Raw genomic sequence first — 14,968 nt, forward strand, 5'->3', positions numbered from 1 at the left:
TCATCATTTTGATGTATTCTTCATAGCTCTACTTCCGTTTGTTTTGGGTGTAATTTATTTTTGTAAAAGACTTATTGATGCAATAAACAATGTCACATAAATATCTCAGTTCAATCTTATAATTCTTACCCAAATATTTCCAGCTTGTTCTGTGCAATGATTTTCATTATTTTAAGCAAACTTTTCTTTCTGGTACGAATACACATCAAAATGATGCAAAGCCTAGTGTACTGCATGAATTTTCACAAAATAAGCACACCAGTGCAGCCAGCACCCAGATCAAGGAGCAGGAAATAGCCAGCTCCCCAGATGCCCTCTCATGCTCTCTCCCAGTAATTGCCTCAATAGATAATTACTGTCCTGACTTCTAACACTTGCTCTTTGAATTTAATATAAATGGAATCAAAATGGAAAGATTTCTATCAAAATCATAAGATTGTTTCCCTTTCTCTTTTGTGTCTGTCTTCTTGCACTCAATATTACAAATATAAGATTCATCCATGTTATTGTAGATAACAATCTTCATTAATTCTCATTGTTAAATGGTATTCGTCTGGGATTCCCTGATGGCTCAGATGGTAAAGAATCTGCCAGCAATGCAAGGGACCTGGGTTCCATCCCTGAGTTGGGAAGATCCCCTGGAGGAGGGCATGGCAACCCTCTCCAGTATTCTTGCCTGGAGAATCCCCGTGGACAGAGGAGCCTGGTGGGCTACAGTCCATGGGGTCGCAAAGAGTTGGGCATGACTGAGAGATTAAGCACAGTACAGCACATTCCACTGTATAAATTTACCACCACTTATTTATCTATTCTACTGTTTATGAATAGTTGGGTTGTTTCCAGTTTTCAGCTTTCATGAATAGTGCTGCTGAGAACATTGTTAAATTTTTTTGGTAAACATGCAGACTATTCTATGAAGTATTCACCTAGGAGCAGAGTTGCTGTGTCATATAGTTATGTTCAGGGCTTCTCTGGTGGCTCAGTGATAAAGAACCTGCCTGCCAGTGCAGGAGATGTGGGTTCGATCCCTGGGTTGGGAAGATCTCCTAGAGAAAGAAAGGGCAACCCACTCCAATGTTCTTGCCCGGGAAATCCCAGGGACAGAGGAGCCAGAAGGGCTGCAGTCCATGGGGTTGCAAAAGAGTTGGACACGACTCAGTGACTAAACCACAACCACAATACATCTGTTCTACTTCAGTAGACACTGCAATAGGTATCTACGGCAGACTATTTTCCAAAGTGATTGCATCGACTCACACTTTCATCATATATGAGAGTTTCAGTTGCTACATGATTTTGTCTACACTTGGTTTGTGTGTCTTTTTCATCTGAGCTATTCTTGTGGTTGTGTATTAGGATCACACTGTGTTTTTAATTTGCATTTGTCTGATGACTAAAGAAATTGAGCACCTCAGATGTTTATTATCATTTAATACTCGAGGGAGTCATTGACCCAACTCATTTGTGTATTTTTCTTTTTGGACTAACAGCTTTTTCTTTTTTTCTTTTCTTTCTTTTTTTTTGGCTGCACTACATGGCACTTGGGATCTTGGTTCCCCGACTAGGGATCAACTTGTATCCCCTGCATTGAAAGCAAAGAGTCTTAACCACTGAACCACCAGGGAAGTCCTGGGCTTTCTGGCCTGTTCCTGTGGTCTGCGCAACTCACCTGCCTGTCTGCCTGCTCTCCATACAGGTCTTCAGAAAAGCAGCTGGGGATTCACTAGTATTCTCACAGAGCTCCAAGAAGCTGAAGACCTATCTAGACTTTATACTAATTTTAAATATTCTAAGGTAGCCCACTTCATCCCTTTCTTCAGGAACATCTTTAGGCCTAGACACAGAGGAAATATTTTTGCACAAGATCCAACCCACTTCACTGTTTTAGACCAAGTGCTCCAGTATTCTGAATCCCTTCCCATTACGTTTAAAAAAAAAAAGAGCCTTTTATTTTGAAATGATTATAGATTTGCAGGAATTTGCAGACATGTACAGCAAGCTTCCTTTGCACCCTTCACCCAGTCTCTTCCAATGTTAACACCTTGTACAATTACATACAATACAGAACCCAGGAAATTGACATTGGTACAAACCATAGAGCTTATCACATGTCACTGTGTGTGTGCGTGTGTATAGCTCTATGCAATTTTATCCCAAGTATAACTTCATGTGGGGCTTCCCAGGTGGCGCTAGTGGTAGAGAACCTGCCTGTCAATGCAGGACCTGCAGGAGACGTGGGTTCGATCCCTATGTTGGGAAGATCCTCTGGAGGAGGGTATGGCAACCCACCCTAGTACACTTGCCTGGAGAATCCCAGGGACAGAGGAGCCTCATGGGCTAAAGTCCATGAGGTTGCAAAGAGTGGGACATGACTGAAGTGACTGAGCACACATGCACACGCATAGCTCCATGTACACACCATGGCAATCAAGATGCATAGCTGTATCATGAACACACAATTCCTTCTGAAGGGCCTCGAAAAAAAGCACAGCTACACCTCTCCACATCCAACTACTCCAGACTGAACAAGCACATTCTGAGTTGGAGGAGCACCTCTGATAATACACTTCCTGTGGCCAGGACACATCAATCACCAAATATTCCACTTTAGAATGTGCTTGAAGTTGTCTCCATTTTTACTCGTGACTATCCCAGGATGGAGGAGCTCTGGGCCATACAGGAGGAGCATGTGAAAATCACCCTTTGGATGTAAAAGAAGGATACAAGTCCTTGACCAACCAGTACTACAAGTTGGCAGAGGCCCTTCAATATGGAGAACAGGTATGGTTATTGTCCTACTCAGTTCAGGCTAGTATAAAAAATTACCATAGATGGAGTGGCTCAAACAACAAATGTTTATTTCTATTTCTCACAGTTCTGGAAGCTAGAAGTCTGAGATCTTGTGCCAGCACGGTCAGTGAATGCCCTCTTCCTGGTGTATAGAGGACACTAGGGGTTGTCTTCTTGCTGTGTCCTCACATAGCTAATTCCCTACTTGGAAGACACTAATTGCATCATGAGGGCTCCACTCTCCTGACCTAACTACCCCTCAAGGGTCCCACCTCCAAATACCATCACTCTGGGGCTACAGTTTCAACATCTGAATTTGGGAGAGGGACACATTCAGTTCATTGCAGCTCTCTTCAAGAGACCTGTGAACTCGGTGGCATTGCTACACACCTGAGGATGGGTCCTGATCTCTGTGTGTTGATCAGAGTAGTCAGCCCGACCCCTTCCAGGTGAATTCACTTCTGAGCTCAACAATTCATGGTGAATATAGCACTTCAGGATTCTTTAACCCACTCCTCCAAGCTTACACCATATACAAAAGGAGGCCTGGGCATCCTTTGATTCCCCGGCACAGAAGTATTCAGGTGAATAGGAGTGGTCTGGACCAGTAGAACAACTGGTGTGCCCATGCCCTTTCACCAGTAAGCTCCCAGTTAAGTGGGTAAAGGAAGGAAGTGGTGAGAAATAAGGCTGAGAGGTGGACTGGGGCCAGATTACGAGGGACCTCGTATGCCACATTAAGAAGCTTGGATTTTATCTATCCTCCACTCTGGTAAGAGATAAAAGCAAAATGGCTGGGTTACATTACCTAGCTAATCCAATCAGCTGACCTGGATACCTAGAAATAAATTCAGAAGGTGAAATTAGAGATGAATGAAGCTTTTGTTGTTGGTTTCCAACGACAGAGTAACAGATGAAGGATTAAGCTCAGGGATTTTTAAAGACAATTTCAGAATTCTATCATCTACAATGATATGAGGCATCACTTTTATGATTAGGAAGGTATGTGCTATATTAAAGCGTTTAAAGCAGAAGTGGATACTGCTTTGAGATTGAGGAATCAACGTTTCTTCATAAACATGTTGCTGTTTCTATGCAGGAGTCCCTGTCTTTTCTGGTTTTACCTTTTTTTTTCCCTTAAAAAAAAAAAAAAGAACTTTTGGTCCCTAAAACAAAGAAGGAAGTGATTGCTTAATATTTATGTTTAAAGCAGTTGTTAAATGTCTGTGACAAAATACAAGGGTGCAAACGAGTACTCTGCGCTAGCTGTCACCTGCTCCGGAAAAAGCGAAGGCTTCCAAGCTGTGGGGATGAAGCCTGTTTATTATTCCCTCACCACCTCTTCTCTACACTGAGTGGTGGCCCAACCAGAGATACAGCCAGCCACTCAGTGAGAAGATGCTCAGGATGAAGATCTGGAGGAGAAACGGCATGCAGGCCTAATCTGCCTGCTTAAAGAGCTAAGGCTACTTTCATTTTAGTTTCATCTTCCTTTATTTTGTTCAGGGTAGTAGCTTTTCCATCAGCTCTTTATTCATCAAGTGCCTTTTCTGTGACATGTACGGAACTAGAAGCTGGGTAGACATTCAGTGGGCAACAAAATCGAGCCCATCTCTATCCTCCTGGGCTAAAGTCTAATGTGGGAGATGGTTGATAAACAGGCCAAGAGCCTGGTAAATAGAGGCTGACAATTTTACTTGTGGTAGAGGCTTGAAGGCAACACACAAAGGGCCTTCTGTCATGGGGGATGACTGGCTTGGGAAGGGTGGGTGTGCTCTCCAGGAAGGTAATGCTTGAGGAACGAACTAGCAAGCACAGACCTGGGGGAAAACTGTTCATGCGGAGGGAACAGGTCAAGAAAAGCCCTGAGGCAGGATTAATCTCAGCTGAGAAGCGGTCATTTGGGACCGAAAGATCGGCAGGATGGAGGAAGGTCCTAGATACTCAAGAGTTTGTAAATGGAAGGCTTTCAGCTGGGAAAGGGATGGCCAGCTTGGTTTTCAGAAGGTTACTCTGGGTGAATTGTTTGTTTCCATGTGCAGAGAGTATCTCTCCAGGAATACACAGGATCTGGTCATCCTGGTTGCCTTCAGGAAGAGGAACTAGGGGTGACTGGGGGCAAGGGCAGGAGGAAGAAGCTTTGTAGACCCTTTGTTCACTTCTGATTTTGAAGGTATTATATATTCTAAGACTAGACACGGGAATAGGAAGAAAGCTATTGCAGTTGTCTGGGACAAATCTGAGACAGACGTAAAAAAATCTGGTGATCAGACTGTAGGAGTGAGGAACAGGGAGGAATTAAGCTGATCTGTGTTTCTGGATTTAGGACTGAATGACAAAGTAGATGGTGATGATAACAAATTGGGGAGAGTTGAGGACGGACAGTTTGGGAGCACTGGCAGCTCCAGAATTTCTAGTTAAAAGAGGCTTAGGAGCGCCCAGCTAGTTGAAGTAGTGGCTAGAAGAGATTTGCCTTAAACAATGAATTTTCTTAACATTTTTTTTTAATCAGTCAAGGTATGTCATATTATATGTAGTAACCCCAAAATACAGACAGGTACACACACGAGAACTAAAAAAGCAAAACCTCAGTGACTTATATAACAAAGGGTCTGTTTTTTTTTTTTTCTTTTTTATTGTTTTCCTTCTTGCTCAAAGTTTGCTGCATGTTCAAATGACTCTCTGGGCAATTTTCTTCCACGTGATGGCTCAGCATTCCAAATTGCTTTAATCTTAGGTATCTTTATCTCAACAAATGATAACCTTAAAACAAAGAAGAGGGGGAAAAAGCAAGGAGAATTGAACACCTAATCTTAAATATTTTCCACCCGGAAGCAGCACATGTAATTTTCAACCACATTTCAGTGGCTAACATAAGAGCTGGAGCTAAGCCTACCTTCAAGGAGGTAGATAAACATAATCCTTTTATATAAATAAATATGATGTCTAGGAAAAGAAGGAGAGCCAGAAGTGCTGGTGACTCTAGTAATGCTTACTATTGTATCTTACATGAGCATAAAAACACTTCAAAGATCTGTATCGAAGAATGGGGGTAGAGGTCAGAGAAGAGGTGGAACTTGGGTCCTCAATGAGCACCAACAACCCTCTGCAGTGTGCTGTGTTTTGTGCATGGAGAAGAATCCCATCCACTCAAGAATCCCAATGTATTCTGCATACATTAAAGATACCTCTATCCAAGTGGAAATGTCAAATAAGCAGCTAAATCCGGTCAGAGGACAGGTCTGGGCTGGAGCTATAATTTGAGAGATTAAAATATATCTACCTACAGTTGGATATGAGAAGTCCACGAGAGTGGTGTAGGCATGAGAGTGTCTACATAAGGAAGATTTAGAGAGGATAACTGAGAGACAGTCATGGATAGAATCCTGCTGACAGTGAAAATTAAAGGGGGGTCTGGAAAGGAGACTAAAACCTTTACAAAGTATGCACATTTCTGCTCTTATCAAAGCAAATGCTTCCACTTTCATGATGGAGCCCCATCCCTTCTGTAGCTCGATTCCTCTGTTTACTGAATCCATTCTGTTAGCTCTTAAACATGCTTCAGTGAGATCTCCCCTCTGATAAAACAAGGCCTCCTCTCTAGCCACTGTCATCACAAACCTCTAGGCAAATGGCTCTCCTTTCAGTCTCCCAACATTCCAAGTTCTGCGGTGCCTTTGCACTTACTGTTCCCTCTGCCTGGAGGCTTCCTCCCAGGGTCTTCTAAAGATTAACTCTTTGGCAACTTTTATGTTTCAGCTTAAATGGCATCTTCTCAAAGAGGCCTTCTTTGTCCATACTATGTAAAGCAGCTCTCCCTGTGCCATAGGTGCTTGTCTTAGTTTTTGGGCTGCTGTCACAAAAACTCCAAAAACTCAGTAACTTGTAAACAACACACATTCATTTCTCACAGTTCTGGAGAACGGAAAGTCAAAGACCATGGCTCCGGCAGAGTCAGTGTCTGGTGAGGGCTCACTTCCCGGCTCACAGAAGGTGCCTTTTCACTGTGTCATTACATGGGGGAAGGGGCAAAGGGATCTCTTTAAGGAGTGATTACTTCCTCCTAAAATATCATATTTTCAGCAATTTTAAGATGCTATGTTGATAGGAGAGTTGTTAAGAATATGATGAGGGACTTCTCTGGTGGTTCAGTGGCTTAAGACTCCATGGTCCTGATGCAGGGGTTGGGGGAAAGGAGGCTTCAGTTCCTGGGCAGGAAACTAGATCCTGCAATTAAGAGTTCACAGGCTGCAAGAAACATCCAGTGTGCCACAACTAATACCAGACACAGCCAAATACATAAATAAAAGGAATATTAAAAATAATATGATGAAAATAATATTTGAGCAAGTGGTCTGAAAGGCAGATTGCAATGCAAAGCAGAGAAGTGAGTCAAAGTGGGCACGTTTATCAGAGCTTGCTGTCCTATTCATCTAAATAGTGGGGCTCACTTGCCCAAGCCTGGGGCCTGATATCTCTGATGAATGTTCTCACCTGGCTGCACCCTTAAGACAGAGCCTTATCTAGCTATATATCATAGTGCTTAGAACAGTGTCAAATGCATAGCAGGTGCTAGGTAATTACTGGATAAATGCTAACAGCTGCAATCAAATATTGCAGCTGGCTTTCTTAGACCAGCGCCGAAAACCACCCAAAGATCTTGACATGAGGAATTTCACTGGTAACCTGTGGGGGCATTTGCAATTGGGTGTTGGCAAAATGGTCTGATTGCAGGGAGGGCATAGAAAGAGAGGAGAGGAAGGGGAGCCAGGGAGACTGCTCTTCCTAGAATTGTGGCTGCAAAGGGAAGAAAGGAGAGGATAGCGATTACAAGATGCTAAATGAAAAGAGAATTATCTTTCAAATGGTCAAGATTTGATACACTGCATCAGAATCTCCTGGAGTCTGGGAATCAAAAACCAGAACACATTTTGACCTGTAACTGTTTTGGACAACTGCTTTAATAATTATTATGGATCAAATGCTTAGTTTTGGGGCCACAATATATGCACATTGCCTTATTACCACACTTCTTATTATTACACTTTTCTCTTTCCATAGGACTTCCAAACTTGATGGAAGACAGAATGTATGTGAGACTTTATTTACCTGTGACTAGTGCCATCTAGTGGAGAAGGCAACGGCACCCCACTCCAGTACTCTTGCCTGGAAAATCCCATGGATGGAGGAGCCTGGTGGGCTGCCGTCTATGGGGTCGCACAGAGTCAGACATGACCGAACGACTTCACTTTCACTTTTCACTTTCATGCATTGGAGAAGGAAATGGCAACCCACTCCAGTGTTCTTGCCTGGAGAATCCCAGGGACGTTGGAGCCTGGTGGGCTGCCGTCTATGGGGTCGCACAGAGTTGGACACGACTGAAGCGACTTAGCAGCAGCAGCAGTAGCAGCAATGCCATCTAGTGGACATCATCTCTGAAACAGCTTTGAGTTCAGGATTTTTATCTACCTGGCAAAGGTGGTGATGAAGATCTGGATAACATTCACTACATGCTTATTATTTATTAGTTGGAAACAGCCAACACCATTTTGCAGACTATGTAGACTGAGACTGCTCAGGAAATAAATTTCAGGGTCCATGTGTTAATACATTGGGAGGTGAGTGGATGGTGGTGGTGGATTTAGCACCTGGGAGATGACTGATAGGTTCCCAGGAAGCAGCTAAGCTACCCCTGGGGCAATACAAAGAGACTAAAGATACGTCCTGCACTGGACACTGGGCAGACAGCATTCATTCTGAATTCCTCTGGTGCTCTAAGCATGAACACAGGGGGGCCAGGCCATCACTTTTATTGTCTTTCATTGCAAGAGATAAACAAACACAATAAATGGGATAGCTGAAGTAGGGCAAAGACTGGCACTTTCCCTCCCACCATATCCAATTAGAAAGCTCAGATTCCACCCTGACCATCTGGACTCTCTTTTTCCTGATGAAGGAAGAGTATATATCTCTCTAGACTCTTAGTGAGAAGTTCAGTAAACTTCTCAACTCTGAAGTCTAAAGTCCAGAGTTTCACCTAAATATTATCTAAATAAAATATCATCTAAATACAAAAATGGTATTTGTAGATAGGATGAAATGTAGATAGGAATACATTCATTTCATAAATGAAAATGTAGATAGGATTCATCCTGAGGCAGAATTCCTCTCCAGCAGTAAAACCAAACAAGTGCTCCCAAAATATAGTTGTGGGACAGGCATAGGAGAGACACTTCCATTCTAAGAGGGAGAAATAGTTAAGAAGGAAGAATCAGTTCAGTTCAGTTGCTCAGTTGTGTCCAACTCTTTGTGACCCCATGAACCGCAGTACACCAGGCCTCCCTGTCCATCACCAACTCCTGGAGTTCACTCAGACTCACGTCCATCGAGTCGGTGATGCCATTCAGCCATCTCATCCTCTGTCGTCCCCTTCTCCTCCTGCTCTTAATCTTTCCCAGCATCAGGGTCTTTTCAAATGAGTCAGCTCTCCGCATCAGGTGGCCAAAGTATTGGAGTTTCAGCTTCAACATCAGTCCCTCCAATGAACACCCAGGACTGACCTCCTTTAGTTTGGACTGATTGGATCTCCTTGCAGTCCAAGGGACTCTCAAGAGTCTTCTCCAACGCCACAGTTCAAAAGCATCAATTCTTTGGCGCTCAGCTTTCTTCACAGTCCAACTCTCACATCCATACATGACTGCTGGAAAACCCATAGCCTTGACTAGATGGACCTTTGTTGGCAAAGTAATGTCTCTGTTTTTGAATATGCTATCTAGGATGGTCATAGCTTTCCTTCCAAGGAGCAAGTATCTTTTAATTTCATGGCTGAAATCACCATCTGCAGTGATTTTGGAGCCCAGAAAAATAAAGTCAGTCACTGTTTCCCCATCTATTTGCCATGAAGTGATGGGACTGGATGCCATGATCTTAGTTTTCTGAATGTTGAACTTTAAGCCAACTTTTTCACTCTCCTCTTTCACTTTCATCAAGAGGCTCTTTAGTTCTTCTTCACTTTCTGCAATAAGGGTGGTGTCACCTGTATATCTGAGGTTATTGATATTTCTCCCAGCAATCTTGATTCCAGCTGTGCTTCCTCCAGCCCAGTGTTTCTCCAGGAAGGATCAGTTCAGTTTAGTCACTCAGTCATGTCCGACTCTTTGCAACCCCATGAATTACAGCATGCCAGGCCTCCCTGTCCATCACCAACTCCCGGAGTTCACTGAAACTCACGCCCATTGAGTTGGTGATGACATCCAGCCATCTTATCCTCTGTCATCCCCTTCTCTTCCTGCCCCCAATCCCTCCCAGCATCAGAGTCTTTTCCAATGAGTCAACTCTTCACATGAGGTGGCCAAAGTACTGGAGTTTCAGCTTTAGCATCATTCATTCCAAAGAACACCCAGGACTCAAGCAGGTCCAAAACTCCACAAGGCAAATTCCATTTGTCCTGGGTCTTTGTTGTGACATGCAGAATTCTTAGTTTTAGCATGTGGGATCTAGTTCCCCTACCAGGTTCCATCCCTGGATTGAGAGCACAGAGTCTTAGCCACTGTGAACCTGGGTCCCCTGCATTGAGAGCCCCTAGTCTTAGCCATTGCATCACCAGGGAATTCCCTCCATTAGATCTTATGGCTGTTTCGTTTGATGCTCTTGCCCTCCAGCCCCACAGCTCAGTGGGACAGCCCTGCCCTCATGGCTCTCTGGGAGGGACCTGTCTATGCAGCTCTGCTGAGCAGCAGTCCTGCCCTTTGAAACCAAGATGGAGGCGGCCTTGCTGCTTTCTTCAGCCTTGCCTTGGGTTCACTGGATCTGTGATGGGCGTGGCAGCCTTGAGAATCTGTGTAGTCACCTAAGGGGTCCATCTTGCTTCTTGAAGGATAGTTTCATGGTCCCACCCTTTGAAATCCAAGTCCAACAACCTTCCTTCATTCCATCCCATCTTCTCTATTCATTCACTTCAAACTGGCAGTCTCTGTCATATAATCCCATCTTTCTGCCTGGTTTCTGTTGAGATGGCCGACTCAGTCCCTGATTCTACCAGATGGTTGTTCAGCCATAGCCTTAGTGAACAAGCCTCTTCAGAACAAGCTTTTTCATTTTTTGCAATATGAATAGGCTGAAGATTTTCCAAATCTTCAAGTTCTGGCTCCTTTTTTTGCTTAACAATTCCTTCTTCAATTCAGTTCTTTCCTTTTGCATTTTACTATACGCAGTCAGGAAGAACCAAGCTGTCCCTTCAATAGTTTGCTTAGAAATCTCCTTAGCTAAACGACAGTTGCACCTTCCATGAAGCACTACAGTGCAGCCAGGTTCTTTACCATTTGATAATGAGGACTGCCTTTTCCTGTAAGCGTGTTTCTGCAATAACATTCTACATTTCTTCTTAATGTCTGTATGCCTAGTACACATCTCAAAACTCTGCCAGCCTCTTCCAATCACCCATTTTCACAACTTTAGGTATTTGTGACAGCAGCACCCCACTCACTGGTACCAAACTCAATCTTAGTCAGCTTGGGCCACCATAGCAGGATATCATAGATGGGGTGGCTTAAACAATAGAAAGTTATTTCTTCACAGTCTGGAGCCTGGACCTCTAAGGTCTCTGAGGGTGCCAGCATGGTTGGATTCTGCTGAGAGATCTCTAGCTCACTGCCTTCTTGCAGTCTGCTTACATGGCCTTTCCTTGGGGTGTGCACATGAATAGAGAGAGAACAAATTCTCAGCTGTCTCTTCACTCATTTACTCAGTCATATCTAACTCTTTGCGACCCCATGGACTGTAGCCTGCTAGGCTCCTCTTCCCATGGAATTTTCCAGGCAAGAATACTGGATTGAAGTGCCAACTCCTGTTCCAGAGGATCTTCCCAACCCAGGGACTGACATCTCTTGCATTGGTGAGTGGATTATTTCTGACAAGGGCACTAATCCCATTATCAGGGTCCCAACTTCATGACCTCATCTAATCCTAATTACTTTCCAAAGGCCCCATCACATTGGGGTTTAGGGCTTCAATATATGAATTTTGAGAAGATGGAAACAGTCCATAGTACCAGGTATTTAATTTCTTTTGTGTACATTTATTTTTATTGCAAATGAGTCTTTCCAGAGCGTTTCCAACTTTTTATTACCTAGTATTTCAAACACCAGAAAAACTGAAATACAGTAGTACACCACACCTAGATTCATTAATTGCCTCATCTGCCTTATCTTCATGACTTTATGCCTATTAGCTATATATTTTTATCTACATGACTTTACGCCTATTAGCTATATATTTTTATCTACATGGCTTTATGCCTATTAGCTATATATTTTTATCTATGTGACTTTATGCCGATTAGCCATATATTTTGTTTAAAGTATCTTGCTGACATGATATTCAACCTCCAACTATGACAGCATGCATCTTCTAATCAGAATACCATTATTGCTCTGAAGAAATTAATTCCCTTACGTCATCTTCCAGCCGATCCATATTAAAACTTCCCTAATATCTTTTATAGCTGTTTTCTAGAGTTTGGATCCAATGAAGCTGCAAGAATTGCATTTAGTTATTATAGTTCCTTAGTCTTATAAATCTAGAAAAGTCCTATCCCTTTTTTCCCCATGACACTGACTTTCTCAAGAGACTGAGGTGTGATAATGGCATTGTGACTTTATTACCTCTTAGGGATTTGTACAGAAATATTGACCAATAGGGGAAACGCTGTTACAAAAATACAGTGCATAATTAATAGACCTCAGATTTAAACTTCTTACCTGAGTGGAATCAGGTTTATCAACTGCAGTAGTTAACATACTGTGATATGGTGATAATACTAAAGAACACTGTATGTTCATAATTCTAGAACTCTGCCTAAATTTACCATAGTTTTCAACTTACGGTCATTAATGATTCAGCTCACCAAACTATATGGATGACAAATTTTTTAAAATTCCAACTAAAACTTTTCCAACAATACAAAGGGAGAAGGCAATGGCACCCCACTCCAGTACTCTTGCCTGGTGGCTGAAGTCCATGGGGTCGCTAAGAGTCGGACACGACTGAGCGACTTCACTTTCACTTTTCACTTTCACGCATTGGAGGAGGAAACGCAACCCACTCCAGTGTTCTTGCCTGGAGAATCCCAGGGACGGGGAGCCTGGTGGGCTGCCGTCTACGGGGTCGCACAGAGTCGGACACGACTGAAGCGACTTAGCAGCAGCAGCAGCAATACAAAAAAAATATAAGGACAAAATTTTGGGAATCACTCAATGGCAGTCTATACAGAAATAATCATTAGTAACACAGCTGAACTGGAGAAGGAAATGGCAACCCACTCGTGTTCTTGCCTGGAGAATCCCAGGGATGGGGGAGCCTGGTGGGCTGTCATCTCTGGGGTTGCACAGAGTCGGACACGACTGAAGAGACTTAGCAGCAGCAGCAGCAGCAACACAGCTAAACAGCTTGCTCAGCTCTCTCCACACCTAGCAGATCAGTAGCAATACTTTCATAAAGACAACACAATAGCCTATATTCAATGCAAGGCCTGTGTGTCCATTTCTTGCCCTGCCTTTGCTCCATCAGTACAGCATTTCCCCTGGCTCCTGCGCCAACTGACATACAGCTAGGACCAATTAATGGTGAAAAAGCTGGCTTAAAAATCAATATTAAAAAAACTAAGAACATGGCATCCATTCCCACCACTTTATGGCAAACAGATGGGGAAAAATGGAAACAGTGATGGATTTTATTTTCTTGGGCTCCAAAATCACTGCAGACAGTGACTGCAGCCATGAAATTAAAAGACACTTGCTCCTTGGAAGAAAACTATGACAAACACAGACAAGCATATTAAAAAGCAGAGACATCACTTTGCTGACAAAGGTCCGTATAATCAAAGCTTTGGTTTTTCCAGTAGTCCTGTACAGATGTGAGAGCTGGACCATAAACAAGGCAGAGTGCCAAAGAATTGATGCTTTCAAACTGTGGTGCTGGAGAGGCCTCTTTAGAGTCCCTTGAACAGCAAGGAGATCAAACCAGTCAATCCTAAAGGAAACTAACCCTGAATATTCACTGGAAGGACTTATACTGAAGCTGAAGCTCCAATACTTTGGCCACCTGATGTGAAGAGCTGACTCACTGGAAAAAGACCCCAATGCTGGGAAAGACTGAGGGCAGAAGGGGACGACAGAGGATGAGATAGCTGGATGGCATCATTGACTCAAAGGACACGAGTTTGAGCAAACTCTGGGAGATAATGAAGGACAGGGAAGCCTGGCGTGCTGCAGTCCACAGGGTTGCAAAGAGTCAGACATGACTTAACAACTGAACAACAAAACGTGTATATGTTTAAACAAGCACACACCTACACAGTTTTGTTTTTTTAATTTTTATTGGAGCATAGTTGCTTTACAATGTTGTATTAGTTTCTGCTGTACAGCAAAGTGAATCAGCTATATGAATATATATCTCCCCTCTTTTTTGGATTTCCTTCTCATTCAGGTCACCACAGAGCATAGAGTTCCCTGTGCCATACAGTGCTTTCTCATGAGTTATCTATCTTATATATAGTATCAATAGTATATATATGTCAATCCCAATCTCCCAGTTCATTCCCCCTCCCCCAACCCCGGTGTTTATATGTTTGTAGTCTTCATCTACGTCTCTATTTTTGCTTTGCAAATAGGTTTAACTGTACTATTTTTCTAGATTCCACATATATGCATTACTATTTAATATATTTTTTTCTCACTCAAGAAAACCTCAGGCTCGCTGTACTGTTTGAATTTCATGTTGGCAGATATGGGTTGTTGTCTTCTGGCATTAAATGCTCTTTGCTCATTTTATTGAATGAATTGTGAAAATTGGTGTAATAAATTGTCACTAATTCTTTACAATTCTTGTGGTCATTGCCATCCTACTGCAGTTGTTTTTTTATTGCAAGGTTTTATCCAGTTGTTTGCCATATCCATTTGTGGTCAAAAGTTTAAATTTTTTTTGACAGGGTCATATTATGTTTGATGGCATTCTTTAGTAAGTCAACAAATATTTTTTTGAGTGCCTTCTGCTAAATACTGTATATTATACAAGTATGAACTACTAATGCATGCTATCCTCTAGGGGCATACTTGGATAAAATATGTTTCTAAAATATGAATTAAGACAGTGCTATCTTAAATGTAGATCTGAAAGAGCA

The sequence above is a fragment of the Bos javanicus genome, chromosome 4 (assembly GCF_032452875.1).
Source record: "Bos javanicus breed banteng chromosome 4, ARS-OSU_banteng_1.0, whole genome shotgun sequence".
In the NCBI taxonomy this organism is placed as follows: domain Eukaryota; kingdom Metazoa; phylum Chordata; class Mammalia; order Artiodactyla; family Bovidae; genus Bos; species Bos javanicus.